At 40.2% G+C, this 15,355-nt stretch overlaps 1 non-coding gene across 1 annotated transcript; it reads right to left on the reverse strand.

The window, feature by feature from the left end:
- Positions 1-2,868: 2,868 nt before the first annotated feature.
- LOC113001566 (small nucleolar RNA R71) lies at positions 2,869-2,975 on the reverse strand. Its single transcript, XR_003266960.1, has one exon. It is a non-coding gene; the product is annotated as a small nucleolar RNA R71 (small nucleolar RNA).
- Between the last annotated feature and the right edge of the window lie 12,380 nt (positions 2,976-15,355).

The following is a 15,355-nucleotide window of genomic DNA, read 5'->3' on the forward strand; positions in this document are numbered from 1 at the left end:
CCCTTCGTTGAACTTGCACGGGCGTACCTTTTTGTCGACAACATTCTTCACCCGTCTTTGATACAAGCGCCCGTGGCTCATAGCTACCAACCTCTTACCTTCAATAAGATTGAGCCGATCAAAATGCGCTTGGGCCCACTCCAATTCTTTCAACCCAGACTCTGCCAGAATCTTTAAAGAGAGGACCTCTACTTCAAACTGTACTACGACTTCCATCCCATACACTAACAAAAACGGAGTTGCCCCAGTTGATGTGCGCACTAAGGTTTGGTAGCCATGCAGCACGAAAGGGAGCATCTCGAGCCAATCTTTGTATAACACGGTTATCTTCTGAATGATCTTCTTGATGTTCTTGTTGGCCGCCTCAACTGCCTTATTCATCTTGGGCTTGTAAGGCGTGGAATTATGGTGTTGGATCTTGAAATCCTCACACATTTCCTTCGTCATCTTGTTGTTCAAGTTGGTGGCTGATGTGCCATTATTTTCTCCTATTTCTTAACCCTTTTTGCACCATTTTAAGTACTGATTAGTCTTAATTGTCAAATTAATTAGGCAGTTTTATTATTTGGGCCCATTCAGCTAATTTGATGTTTTTAATCTAATTTCAAGAATTAACGAAGCATTGGGCTTGAATCTAGAATTGGGCTAGGGCTTGAATCCAGAATTGGGCTTGGACTTGAAGAAGGCAGACTAATTTATTCTACAAAATTAGATCTTATCTTATCTTATCTAGATATTATTTAGATTTGATCTCATCTAGATATTATTTCATCTAGATCTTATCTTATCTAGATTTGATTTGATTTTACTTATGGGCTTGGATTTAAAACAGATTTGTAAGCTTTGGGGCTTAAAAATTATATAATAGCACCAAGGTTCTAGTTTAGCCCTCTCTCTCCTCTCTCTCCTCTCTCTCTCTTCTATTTTTCGTTTTTAGTTTTTGTCTCTCTTCTCTTTCTCTTTTATTTTCGTTTTTTACAATTCCAGTTCAGACTTTTAGTTTTATCAATAAAATTCCGTTCTCTATTTGATTAATGGAATTCTAAGTCCCCAACATTGTTTTCTCTTGAGGATCAAGCACAGTTCTCTTTGAGGTTCTATTATTACTGTTAAATTCTGTTCAGTTTTTCCTCTTCACTAATTACTCTGAATTTGTTGCTATTAATTCATGCATGCTTAGTGCTTGATTAATTGTCTCTGCGCTTAATTTACGTTCATGCTCAATGATCGTTTATGAGTAATTGGTGTGTGTGATGCTTAATCACATAATGAATGCTTTATGTTAAATTTCGCTTAGTAATTTAATTTAGGGTTGGATTAAGTGGTTGAACTGATAAAGGACAAATTCTCGCAACCTAGGATAAGAGACTTGCTTGTGAATCAAGGGGAAGTAACGTATTTTAATTCTGATATTTTTCTAATTCTATTGTACTCGGGTACGGCCTCGATCAAATTTGATGTCGTTGCCGGGGAGCAGTGTCCAAAGGTTCATATTAGCTAGTGTCGTGTTAGTGTTTAATTCTTTCGTGTTTTATGTTTAATTGTTAGTGTTGTGTTAGTGTGTGTGTTAGTGTTGTTTAGTGTCTTGGTATTTTGTTTAGTGTGTGTTCTATTTTAGTTTTTCTATTAAGCGCTTCCCCTATTTCAGTTTTGGGTGTTTTGCTGTGAATAGTGTTTTGCGACGGATTTAGCGACCACTTTTGCTTGCGGCAAAATAGAGTAGTAGTGGAAATCATGTAGCGACGGATTTTAGCGACCACCCTTGCTGAATTATTTGGGATTTTTTGTTTTAGTAGCTAGAGTTGTTATTTTTGGCTGAATTTTTTGTGGTAACTTCTTTTAATCTATATTTTGTGGGAAAAATAGCTAGAGCCTTTAGTTTGGTCAGATTTGAAATTTCCAAAAAAAGTAGCAAATTTGATTTTCGTCAAAACTTCAAACGGCCATAACTTTTGCTCCGATTATCAGAATCGCAATTGTTATATATGTATTTGGGGTAGAAAAAAATTTCCTACGCCATGCCATCTGGCCATAGGCCGTAGGCTGGCTGAGGTCTCCATCGTCCAAAAAAAGTGATTCTGTCAAAAGTTTTTTATTTTTCAAGTATTATTCTCTTATTTTTCTTAACTTATCATTTTTAGCTTATATATTTAGACTTCGAATTTTCATTTGAAATTTTTTGTGCTATCTTCTCATCATTTTATAAGGTTTCTCACAAAATTTCAAGTCATTTGGATATCATTTAATGGTAGCTGTAGTTCAAACCTACACTGTTACTTGCATAAGAAGACAACTAGTTGTGCATGCTGAATTTAGTGTATGACTAGAGGAAATCCGTCTGACTTACAATCCTTTGATCCTGAGAAAGATAGAACATTTCATAGATTAGTTAGACATCATTTAGTACCTTTTGAGCATCCTGAGCATTCTGATATTGGTGATTTTGAGCATTATAATTTTGAACATTATGATTTTGTACATTCTGAGAATATGGCACAACCTCCACCCCGTGAGAGGAATCTAAGGGAAATGGCTGCACCTGATTTCACCTACGAAAGCTTGTGCATCCAATACCCGGATGAGGATGTCCCATATGTTCTTAAAACTGGACTGATCCATTTGCTTCCAAAGTTTCATGGCCTTGCAGGTGAAGACCCACACAAGCATCTGAAAGAATTCCATATTGTCTGCTCCACCATGAAACCACCAGATGTCCAGGAGGATCACATATTTCTGAAGGCCTTTCCTCATTCTTTAGAGGGAGTGGCAAAGGACTGGCTATATTACCTTGCTCCAAGGTCCATCACGAGCTGGGATGACCTCAAGAGAGTATTCTTAGAAAACAATTTCCCTGCTTCCAGGACCACGACCATCAGAAAAGATATTTCAGGCATTAGACAACTCAGTGGAGAAAGCCTATATGAATACTGGGAGAGATTTAAAAAATTATATGCTAGTTGCCCTCACCACCAGATTTCAAAGCAGCTTCTCCTCCAATATTTTTATGAAGGACTCAGCAACATAGAGAGAAGTATGATAGATGCTGCCAATGGTGGAGCCCTTGGAGACATGACCCCTGCTGAAGCCAGAAATTTAATTGAGAAGATGGCTTCAAACTCCCAGCAATTTAGTGCTAGAAGTGATGCTATTGTCATTAGAGGAGTGCATGAAGTAGCCACAAATTCATCAGGTGAGACTAAGAAGCTTGAAGGTAAACTAGATGCCTTGGTTAACCTGGTAACCCAACTGGCCATGAATAAAAAATTTGCACCTGTTGCCAGACTCTGTGGTTTATGCTCCTCTGCCAACCACCACACAGACCTTTGCCCTTCTGTGCAACAATCTGAAGCAATTGAATAGCCTGAAGCTTATGCTGCAAACATCTACAACAAACCTCCTCAACCTCAACAGCAAAAATCAGCCACAACAGAATAATTATGACCTCTCTAGCAACAGGTACAATCCCGGATGGAGGAATCATCCCAACCTTAGATGGTCAAATCCTTCACAACAGCAGCAGCAACAACAACAACAAACTTATTTTCAAAATGTTGCTGGCCCAAGCAAACCATACGTTCCTCCAACAATCCAGCAGCAACAACAGCAACAGCCCCAGAAATAGCAAACAGTTGAGGCCCCTCCGCAACCTTCCCTTGAAGAACTTGTGAGGCAAATGATTATGCAAAACATGCAGTTTCAGCAAGAGACCAGAGCCTCCATTCAGAGCTTAACTAATCAGATGGGACAGTTGGCTACACAGTTAAATCAACAACAGTCCCAGAATTCTGATAGATTACCTTCTCAATCTGTCCAGAATCCCAAAAATGTGAGTGCCATTACATTGAGGTCAGGAAAGCAGTGTCAAGGACCTCAACCAGTAGCATCTTCCTCATCCGCCAATGAACCTGCCCAACCTCACTCTACTCCAGAAAAAGATGATGACAAAAATTTAAAGACTAAGTTACCTAACAATTTCTATGCAAGTGAATCTAAAGAGAAGTAGCATATCCCTCTTCCATTCCTTCCAAGAGCAATTTCCAACAAAAAAATGGAAGAGGTAGAGAAGGAGATCTTGGAAACATTTAGGAAAGTAGAGGTAAACATACCTTTGCTGGATGCAATAAAGTAAATTCCAAGATATACTAAATTCTTGAAGGAGTTGTGCACTAATAAGCGGAAGCTTAAAGGAAGTGAAAGAATTAGTATGGGCAAAAATGTCTCCGCATTGATTGGTAAATTTGTTCCCCAAATCCCTGAAAAATGTAAAGATCCAGGTACATTCAGCATACCTTGTATCATAGGGAACAATAAGTTTGACAATGCCTTGCTAGATTTAGGTGCTTCTGTTAGTGTTATGCCTCTGTCTATTTTTAATTCTCTATCTCTAGGTCATTTGCAGTCAACTGATGTGGTAATTCATTTAGCTAATAGAAGTGTTGCCCATCCTGCTGGTTTCATAGAGGATGTCTTAGTTAGAGTTGGTGAGCTGATTTTACCTATTGATTTTTATATTTTAAATATGGAGGAGGGATTTTCTAAAGGATCAGTTCCCATCATTCTAGGCAGACCTTTTATGAAAACTGCTAGAACTAAGATAGATGTATATGCAGGCACACTATCTATGGAGTTTGGTGATATAACTGTTTATTTTAATATTCTTGATGCTATGAAACACCCATCTGAAGATCTTTCTGTATTTCGTGTTCAAATAATTGACCATATTATTGATGAATACATGACTGATCTTCATTCTAATCTGCATGTCTATCACTCTTCATGCATTGAATCTGAATTTGTACTTGATCATATGTTTGAATTTGATGCTGAGAGTGAATCTGAATTTGATATTGATTACATGTCTGCTGATGTTTTACCTCTTGAGATTGATTTTATAGAGTCAGATAGAACTAACCATGTTTCAGGAAGTACACATGCCTCTGACTTTCTTTATGAGGTACAGACTGAGAAACCATCTCTTTCTACCACTATCCAGCCATCCACACCAGAATTGAAGCCTCTGCCATCAAATTAAAAATATGCTTACTTGGATGATAGCAAAAGTTTTCCAGTAATTATATCTGCCTCCCTTGCTGATGAGCAAGAGGAGAAGTTGTTATCAGTTCTCAAGAAGCATAAGAAGGTTATAGGCTGGACCCTGGCGGACATTCCTGGTATTAGCCCATCCACATGTATGCATCGAATAAATTTAGAGGATGGGGCTAAACCAGTAAGACAGCCACAGAGAAGACTCAACCCGGTAATTCTTGATGTAGTGAAGAAGGAGGTAACCAAGCTTTTGCAAGCTGGAATCATTCATCCTATCTTCGACAACCAATGGGTGAGTCCCGTCTAGGTAGTTCCAAAGAAAACTGGCCTCACCGTGATAAAAAATGAGAAGGAGGAGCTGATTCCTACTCGGGTGCAGAACAGTTGGAGAGTATGCATTGACTATAAGAGGCTAAACCAGGTTACCAAAAAGGACCATTTTCCACTGCCATTCATTGACCATATGCTTGAACGCCTGGCAGGTAAATCTCACTATTGTTTCCTTGATGGTTTTTCTGGTTATATGCAAATCACTATTGCTCTTGAGGATTAGGAAAAGACCACATTCACCTGCCCCTTCGGCACTTTTGCCTATAGGAGGATACCTTTCGGCCTGTGCAATGCCCCTGGTACCTTCCAGTGGTGCATGATTAGTATTTTCAGTGATTTTTTAGTAAATTGCATAGAGGTGTTTATGGATGATTTCACTGTATATGGATCCTCTTTTGATGTTTGTTTGGATAGTCTGGAAAAGGTTTTGAATAGATGCATTGAAACTAACCTTGTTCTAAATTTTGAAAAATGCCATTTTATGGTTGAGCAAGGTATAGTTTTAGGCCACATTATTTCCAATAAGGGCATTGAAGTAGATCCTGCAAAAATTTCTGTTATTTCACAATTGCCTTACCCCTCTTGCGTGCGAGAGGTGTGATCTTTTCTTGGTCATGCAGGATTCTATAAGCGCTTTATAAGAGATTTTAGCAAAGTAGCCTTTCCACTATCCAACTTGTTGCAAAAAGAGGTGGAGTTTGACTTTAATGATAAATGCAAAGAGGCTTTTGATTGCCTAATAAGAGCACTGACTACCACCCCCATCATCCAGGCACCCGACTGGACAGCCCTTTTTGAGCTTATGTGTGACGCATCAAATTATGCATTGGGGGCTGTCCTTGCTCAAAAGATCTCCTTACTTCAGCTTACTTCTTTTCCACCATGACTTTGGGAGTTTTTCTTTTCCTATCTCCTTCTTTACTTTTATTACATTTGTCAGACTCTATTTGATGGTTTAATCACTTTTAATTTTTTAATTGTGCTACATTGAGGACAATGTGTCGTTTAAGTATTGGGGGGGAGTGTTCTTTGGCTTTGCTAGTTTTTTTAAATTTGTTAATTTTGTTAGTTTTGTTGGGTTTCTAGTTTAATATTTTAGGTCAATTCTGTTTGCATGTACAAATTTGCATGTTTTTCTTTGAATTATAGGATATGTTCAAGTAATGGGTGTCATACCCTAATTTCGTCCGGGGATTAGTATTTGATGATATACAACCTTTGATTGGTCGCTTCGGGACACTTGGCATCCTTGGTTGCACAATGAATGAAGTCCCGAGACGTGTCAGAAATCAAAAGGAAGCAGGCTTGCGCAATCCGTGAAATTCCGTAATGTGACGGAAATCGAAAAGAGGTGTTTTGCGCAATCCGTAAGTTTTCGTAACTTCTTCGAAAGCTAAAAAAGAGTAAATACATAATCCGTAAGGATTCGTAACCTTGCGGAAGGAAAATAAGTATCGTTACGAAATTCGTAAAGTTTCGTAACGTTACGGAAAAAGAATTACCAAAAAAAATAGAAGGAGGTGCATTTAGTAAAAAGGGGGGTGCAAATAGCAACCAGGCCAACTTGGGCCCTCCAGAAGATTCCTCCAGAAGGCTGTTGCTTCTGGAGGAAGCAACCTTGCTCGCTTGGGTGAGCTGGGCGGCAAGCTTCTCCCCTATTTTGCTATAAATAGGGGAAGAAGTGAAGAAGAAAAGGGTTCAGCCCCTTAGGCATTTCTCTCTCTCTCGAAATTGCTGAGGAAAATTAGTTCCGTTAAGAAAATGCAAGCTGAGGCGCTTCCATAACGTTTCCGTGAGTAATTACGCAAAGATTCTCGACCTTTCTTCAAGATTCATCGTTCGTTCTTCGTTTTCTTCAGTCTTCAACGGGTAAGTACCTCAAACCAAGCTTTTCAATTCATTCTATGTAGCCGTGGTGGCCCACATTTTGTTTCATGTATTTTTATTCTCGTTTTCATTTACTTTTTATACCCCCTTTTGACGTGCTTAAGCCATTTGTTTAAGTCATTTCTCGCTTAATCTAAAAATAAAATAAATTTCCACCGATCGTTTGAATTGTATCATCCGTTAATTTTAGTTAAAATGAATTCCGACCGTTCGGTCGTGCCGTAACCACGTTGAAAATCAAAAAGAGGTAAAATAATAATATAATAATAAAAAAATACCTTTTAGTAAAATAAAAGCGAAAGATCAATTGGACGTTTTCTCTTTGGGATTTCTCATTCTTAATTGAATTGACTAATAACTAAAGTGAAACTAAGGCTAAAATCAACTCGCCTAGTCAAGCTCGTCCACAAAATGGGATTTTGAAAGTTTATCATTTCTGTTTCTTACCAAGTAAAATGGATCATTTTTAAGGTCCAACGCCTTAAGATGATCACCTTTCAAGTAAAAAAGAACCACTTGATTCACGCATAAGAAAGAACTACGTAGGTCTGATTTCCTCTTTGATGGAGGGTACGTAGGAGCAAAAGCCCCGCTTTTTGTCGACCTCAAAAAAATAAAAAAAATAAAAGTTAAGATAACACAATTCCACAATTCTAAAAAATAGGCTGTTGTCCTTTGAGACAAACGTGAGAGATGCTAATACCTTCCTCAAGCGTAAATACAACTCCCGAACTTAGAATTTTCATTTTGACCGGTTTCCTTCGGTTTTTCCAACGTTTCCCACAAATAAACATTGGTGGCGACTCCGCGCATCTTTCCTCCTTTGGAAAGCGCACCCGTGAGCCTCGCCCTCGCTCGCCCGCGAAGGGCACGTTGCGACAGTTGGCGACTCCACTGGGGACCTTTTTGTGAGTTAGGCCTATTTTAAGGAATTGTGGATTTGTGAAACTTCGTGTGTGCATTTGTTGAACTGTGTAAAATGTAAATAATTGTTGTCTATTTCGCATTCTTTACACTGCATTCTAAGCACCCATGGGTTTGAGTGAAAAAGGGGCGTTATACCCGGGTTCATGGGAATTTAAGGAGTGGAGGTGAATCTATTATCATGCTAGGTCTCCTACTTGCTTGATGATAGTGAAACCCCATCTAGAGCTTTCTCTCTTTATAATGTGTTGTCGCTGGTATTCCATACCGCCACAATATTATTATCTTGAGTGATGATACCTCTAGAGAACGGCCGTGTGAGTTGTAAATTGTTGGGAAGTTAGTTATTAGCAACCCCTAGATATTATCCCATAAGGTTCCCAAATAAAGGCAAAAAGCAAACACGCTTCGTGCCATTTGTTCTCATGCATTTTTTAAATAGCACTAGTTTATAGTTTTGCTAGTGATGTTTGGTTTCTTTAGAGTAATACGTAACCTTTTTAATACTATGTTGAGGCGCCATCATGCCCAAAACGTAGTATTAAAGTTGGATCTCTGCAGTCTCGTATGTGTGAATTACCCCTTTGTGTTGTTTTCTTTCCGTTTTGTGCATGCGCATCTGCATCATACCGTCACACATGCGTTGTATGTGGGTCTCGTCTTTTGTCATGGGAAGCCGGAAGATCCATATCGTCTTCTTAACTGCACACATGGGGCACTACGCCCCCCAAATGCGCAATAAGGAGAGATAATTTTCCGGGCTCTCGTATCCGTAAATGCATTCATATCATGCACCGCATAAACATCTCTTCATCATCATAATGAACATATCGTTCTTGCATTTGTCCGTTATCACATTCCCATTTTGCATGAGTCATTGCATCATCATGCATATGTGTTCAACATACTTTTTGTTCTACATGTTTGCTCATACATGATCCTTGTATTTTCCTCTACAAAACAAAAACAAAAAAGGGGAAGCATGAAAATTCATGATGCATTCTTAGTTGCATGTGTTAGGTACCATGAGCCAACCATGTTGGGATCATAAACCCATTTCTAAAATTAAAAAAAAAACACAAACAACAAAACAAAATGATTGAGCATGGTACCTAATTCGTGGTTAATTAAGAAAGGATGTCTCTTCGGGCATCTCAATCTCATAATTACATTTTCCATGCATAGCATGCGTATTCTCGAGTCTTTCATCCCTATGAAATGTTGTTGAAGTATTGGCGATCAAAATTTCCATTCTCTGGGTTATGGGGTTGAACCAAGCTCGTACTTTTACGAAAAGGTTCATCGAGTCAAGTTGAAGTATGGAAGTAACCATCTTGCAAAAAATTGGGGCAAAAGATGGATCGTGTTACATCGCTCCTTCGTCTACTGCCAAACACATTTAGGGCTGTCGATGTCCCTGTTACTTTCAGTTTCACCTTGACGGAGATGTCATGGACCATGTTGAAAATCTAAATTGATTCAACCCCATATCCTGTGTAAAAATTCGCAATACTTCAATTGTGCATCATTCGCATACATCCATGTTGTTCATTGGTTGCATTGCTCATTGCATTCTTTCCTTGAAAAGAAAAAGAGAACCTAATCATTGTTATAAAAAAAAAAGGGCATGCTTTACGGTGCCCTCACCGAACCTGTGCTAGAGCTAGAGTAATGGGTAAAGCAGAGGAGGTACAAGAGTAGATGGAGGCCGACATGGAGGCCATGAAAGAGCAAATGGCCGCAATGATGGAGGCCATGATGAGCATGAAGAAGATAATGGAAGCCAATGCGGTTGCAATTGCCGCTACCAGCATTGTGTCTAAGGTGAACCCGACGTCCCCATCCGGCATCAACCAAATGAATCATCCAACCTCAGATATGGTAGGCAAAGATTTAGGAAGTATGGGCGGCCCCCATGATGTGCAAATTCAAAACGAGCACGCCTTCCCGCCACATGGCTTGCCTCTCAACTATACGCCACCCAATGTGGCGTACACTCCCAATAAGAATGTCAATAACTCCACTCCTATACCCATTAAGAGCCAGCAACCCCAAACTGATCATGCACATGTCTCTTAAACCGTGGGGGAGACACATGAAATTCCCCATCACAATCTAGCCGACTTTGAGCCTTGCCTCGGATATGCCACTGAAGGGCAAGCAGTTGGTGGTATACCCCTACAAAACCCTTTGGAGGGCCCTCAGTATCATCCCTAGCTACGCCTCTTGCATTCCACAACAAGTAAAAACCCTCATGCTATGGCAGAAATAGGAAAGTTGGATCATCTAGAGGAAAGGCTCAGGGCCATTGAAGGAGGTGAAGATTATTCCTTTGCTAACCTAGAAGAGTTGTTCCCAATACCCAATATCATCACCCCTCCCAAGTTCAAAGTGCTGGACTTTGACAAGTACAAGGGGACTACTTGCCCCAAGAACCATCTAAAGATGTATTATCGGAAGATGGAGGCATACGCAAAAGATGAGGAATTGCTGATACATTCCTTCCTAGAAAGTCTTACTGGGGTAGCTGTTACCTGGTACACTAACTTGAAACCTTCCTGAGTCAATTCTTGGAAGGACCTAGTGATTGCCTTCGTTAGGCAGTGTCAGTATAATGTCTTCGGATAGGATGCAACTACAGAACATGTGCAAAAAGGGGGCACAAATATTTCAAAAGAATACGCCCAAAGGTGGAGAGACCTGGCAGCTCAAGTGGCACCTCAATGACGGAAAAAAAAATGATGACAATGATAGTAGACACATTACCGGTATTCTACTATGAAAAAGATGGTGAGCTACACACCTTCAAGCTTTGATGATATGGTCTTCACCGATGAAAGGATCGATGTGGGTCTAAAAAGAGGCAAATTTAGTCATCCTGCTTGGATGAATGAGAAAACTGGGGCAAATGAAGAGGGTGAGGATGAAGGAAAAGCCCGTGCTGTGACTGCCATTCCTATACAGCCAAGTTTCCCACCAACCCAACCATGTTGTTACTCAGCCAATAACAAACCTTCTCCTTACCCACCGCCCAGTTATCCACAAAGGTCATCCCTAAAATCAACCACAAAGCCTACCTACCGCACTTCCAATGACAAACACCACCTTTAGCATAAACCAAAACACCAACCAAGAAACGAATTTTGCAGCGAGAAAGCCTGTAGAATTCACCCCAATTCCAGTGTCCTATGTTGACTTGCTCCCATATCTACTTGATAATTCAATGGTAGCCATAACCCCAACCAAGGTTCATCAACCTCCATTTCTCCAAGAATACGACTCGAACGCAACGTGTGCTTGTCATGGAGAAGCCCCGGGGCATTCCATTGAGCATTGTAGGGGCCTGAAGCGTAAGGTGCAAGTTCTAATTGATGCGGGCTGGCTGAAATTTGAGGAGAATCGCGTGTAAATCCTGACGTTGACAAGAGATGCCACACATGGGGCAATTTTGAAAGCTGTTGTTAGATGTCTCTAATGACCCATTAGGATTTTCAAGTTTGTACCATTATTGTAAACCACAGTTACAATGTTAAAAGAAATGGATAAAGTTGATATCTTTGTCCCTCATCCTCTTGCAAACGCATCTTTGCTTATTCAACTTTCACCGGAATGTGGGTGCAAGCCATTGGTCTGTTTGCTCAAGCGACCTATGCTCCTGAGTTTGGACTTCCAAGATCGTTCAATCAGAGATTACTCGTCTTGCACGTTGGTGGGGGTGCCGTAAATCAACAAGTAAAGTTCAAAACAAATAAGTTTCAAAATAAAAATAGAAAAGGGAGTACAAAAAGAAAAAAAAAAGCATTTGATTGACTGTGTTTTCAAGACATTCATGTAACCTCATTTTATCATTCCGGAAAGTTTGTCTTTTTAGAGAGAAGTGAGTTATCAAGAATAGGATGTTGGATAAATGGCCTTAGTTACCTTAAGAAAAAAAGGGGCTGAATTAAGATACGAAGATTATTCCCCAATTAAACTTTCACTCTCTCTTTTCGGATTAACAAACTTTCTTACCCCATTGCCCAGAGGCTCTTCGCTATGCGAAGGTATGGGGGAGGGATGTTGTACGCAGCCTTACCCTTGCATATGCAAAGAGGCTGTTTCGGATTAACAATGCACCCTTAAACATGAATTACTCAAAAGAAAATTCAAAATAAACTTCTTTAAAGCAAAAGATAAATAGCAATAAATAAAAGAAGTTTATGGGAAGAGAGGAATGCAAACTTGATTTATACTGGTTCGGCCACTTCCCGTGCCTACGTCCAGTCCTCAAGCAACCCACTTGAGATTTTCCACTCTCTTTGAAAAACTCCTTTTATAAAGTCTGAACCACACAGGGACAACCCTTCCCTTGTGTTCAGGAATCCTCTACAACAAGAGACCCACGGTCTCTTAATCCCTTTTCAGAAATAAGAAGAAGAGAAGAAGAGATCTCTCTTAAAAGAGATAGATTGTACAATGAAGATCAATCAAAATTCCTTATTGAATATGCAAGTTGTTGACCAAGGAATCTTTTTGAGAGGATAAAATATTTCAGTTCAGAAAAACTCTTAATCTTTTAAGAGGATAAAACTTTTTGGGCAATGAAAACTCCCTTTAAGTTCGTGTTTCCAAGTCACCTTTGATGGTCATTCATAAAAAATTTGAATAGGTGTGACTCTTGGCAATTATTTTCTGAAAATCCCCTCTGGTAATCAATTACACATTATAAATTTTGAATTCAAATTTCTAGTGACTGTGATAAACATTTTCAACTGCCGGTAATCGATTACCATAGAGAAAATCTCAATTTGAAATGATAGAATTCTTTGGTCAAACCTTTTGTATTTTCAATTTGGAAACTTCTTCCTAAAGATTCTAGAGATCAACTTGATCATATATCTTGACTTTCTTGGATTCTTGTCTTGAATAAAACTTAGAAGCACTTGATCCTTTAGCATCATCAAGACATCAAAACATCTTGCTTCTACATAGGAGTCATTTGACTTAAATCCATCAACTGAAAGATCCTTCAACTATTTCTCGTCCTTGGAAAATTCTTTTTGCAAGAATCAACTGCATCTTTCATTCTTCCTCGCTACAAGGTCATGACGAAAGATAACAATTGGTACCTCAAAGCCTTACACTGGGGCAATGAGGGGCATCGTGCATGAGCCTCAAGTGAACATAAGGGCAGATCAAAAGTTCTCACCCGTCGATGTTTTTAAACAAGAAAAAGAAGGAGACAAGCCCTGGAATTTCAATAGATTGATTAAACGTCAAACGGCTCCATTGCCGTCACTCCAAAATGGTCAAGTGACTAAATCAAACAGAACATACACTCTGAGGGAGTTCCCGGAGAGATTTGCAAAAAGATAGGATGAGGTTGCATGAATTTTCACCTCTTTCAAAAGGACAGTCAATATGTGTTTTCCAAAAAATTAAATCAAAATCAAAATCACAAAATAGGGAAAGAATGTCATGAACATTGTACAACTTTCCATTGCATTGCATTGTTTCATGTGCGGTCAGCATTACCAAATTTCACAACAAAGGTTGCATGCGTCTGCATCCCTAAAAATCATGTTAACTACATAGAGTTCCTACATCTCGTGTCCAATCTTTTTGGATGACCTGCCTTCTCGATGAGTCGATCTCTTGCTTTCTCATAAAGGTGGACCCTTGGGTACTAGTACCTATCACCTTTAGAGGACTATATATCCTCGCCTGCAGAGGGCTACACGCCCTCGCCTTTAAAGGGCTACGCGTCCTCATTTTTAGTGTGCTCCATATCCACACCTTAAGATAATATAAGGTCCTTTGCCCTTAGATGCTTAACCGAGACTTGCGCTCCCGGTTAAGGGGCTAGTAGTTTCCTTTTATCAGTTCCTGGGTCACCCCCTGATATTAGAGGGCAACCAACTGTACGAGCACATCCAGAGAGGGAGGCTATCACGCATCTACTATGCATACCGGGGCAAGATTTCACCTGTGCCGCTGCAAAAAGACAAGTGTGGATCATGCGCACCAACATGACCACTTTTACATGGATATGGATGATGTTGCTATTTAGTAACATTCTGCCCGGCGACCACAATGCCAATCTCCCCCTGCAGATGTATCAGTTGGTCTGTGCCGTCATGACATAGGTAAGTATGCACATGGTTCAATTGATTTCAGATGTCATCTATTGTTTGCAGGGATCGCGCCCACAAGACGCCCAGTGGGCCCGAAGAAGTCTAACAGGGCCCTAGGGTTTCCAGCTCTGGTTACGGGCCTCTGTCAGCCCTATAGGGTGCCCGTTCCCCCAGCGAGGTCATGCCATCGTGACATAGGTAAGTATACATATGGTTCAACTGATTTCTGATACCATCTATTGTTTGCAGGAATGGCACCCACAAAGACACCCAGTGGACCCGGAGAAGTCCAACAGGGCCCTGGGGTTTCCAGCTCTAGTTACGGGCCTCTGTAGTCCTACAGGGTGCCCGTTCCCCCCGGCAAGGTCACATCATCATAGGTAAGTATGCACATCGCTCAACTGATTTCTGATTTCATCTATTGCTTGCAGGGATCGCGCCTGCAAGACACCCAGTGGACTCGAAGAAGTCCAACAGGGTCTTGGAGTTGTCAAGCTCTAATTACGGGTCTCTGTCAGTTCTACGGAGTACCTGTCATCTCCAGCAAGGGCATCAGGCCCCCTACTAATCAAGCTTTCATCAAGAAGTACTGTGTCCCCAGGCAGGCGTAGGGCGAAACACCACAGCAGCCTGGGGATGGCCAGCAGCGGGCAACAGACGCACCGCCATCACCTCTAGAGTTCACCTCAGCTCATCCACAAAAAGGTTAGAGCGTTGCTTACGACCCATGTCCGACCAATAGGCGACCAAGTCCAAAGCCAAAGGTAAGTAAACTAGGTCCGTGACCGACAAGCCATCATGCGTCCAGCTCAAGACGTTAAGGAAGCGCTACTAGGAGGCAACCTAGTACCTTTTAAATCTCTTCTTGTTATTTGATCACCTTTGTTTCTCAAGTAATAGTAGGACACACCTAGTTGCTCTTGATCCTAGGAATTTAAATAAAACAAGCACAAGCTCGGAAGGTAGTCATACCTCACACAATATATATATATATATATATATATATATATATATATATATATATATATATATATATATATGTATATATATATATA

Source organism: Glycine max, chromosome 4, assembly GCF_000004515.6.
Source record: "Glycine max cultivar Williams 82 chromosome 4, Glycine_max_v4.0, whole genome shotgun sequence".
NCBI classification, from domain to species: Eukaryota; Viridiplantae; Streptophyta; class Magnoliopsida; order Fabales; family Fabaceae; genus Glycine; species Glycine max.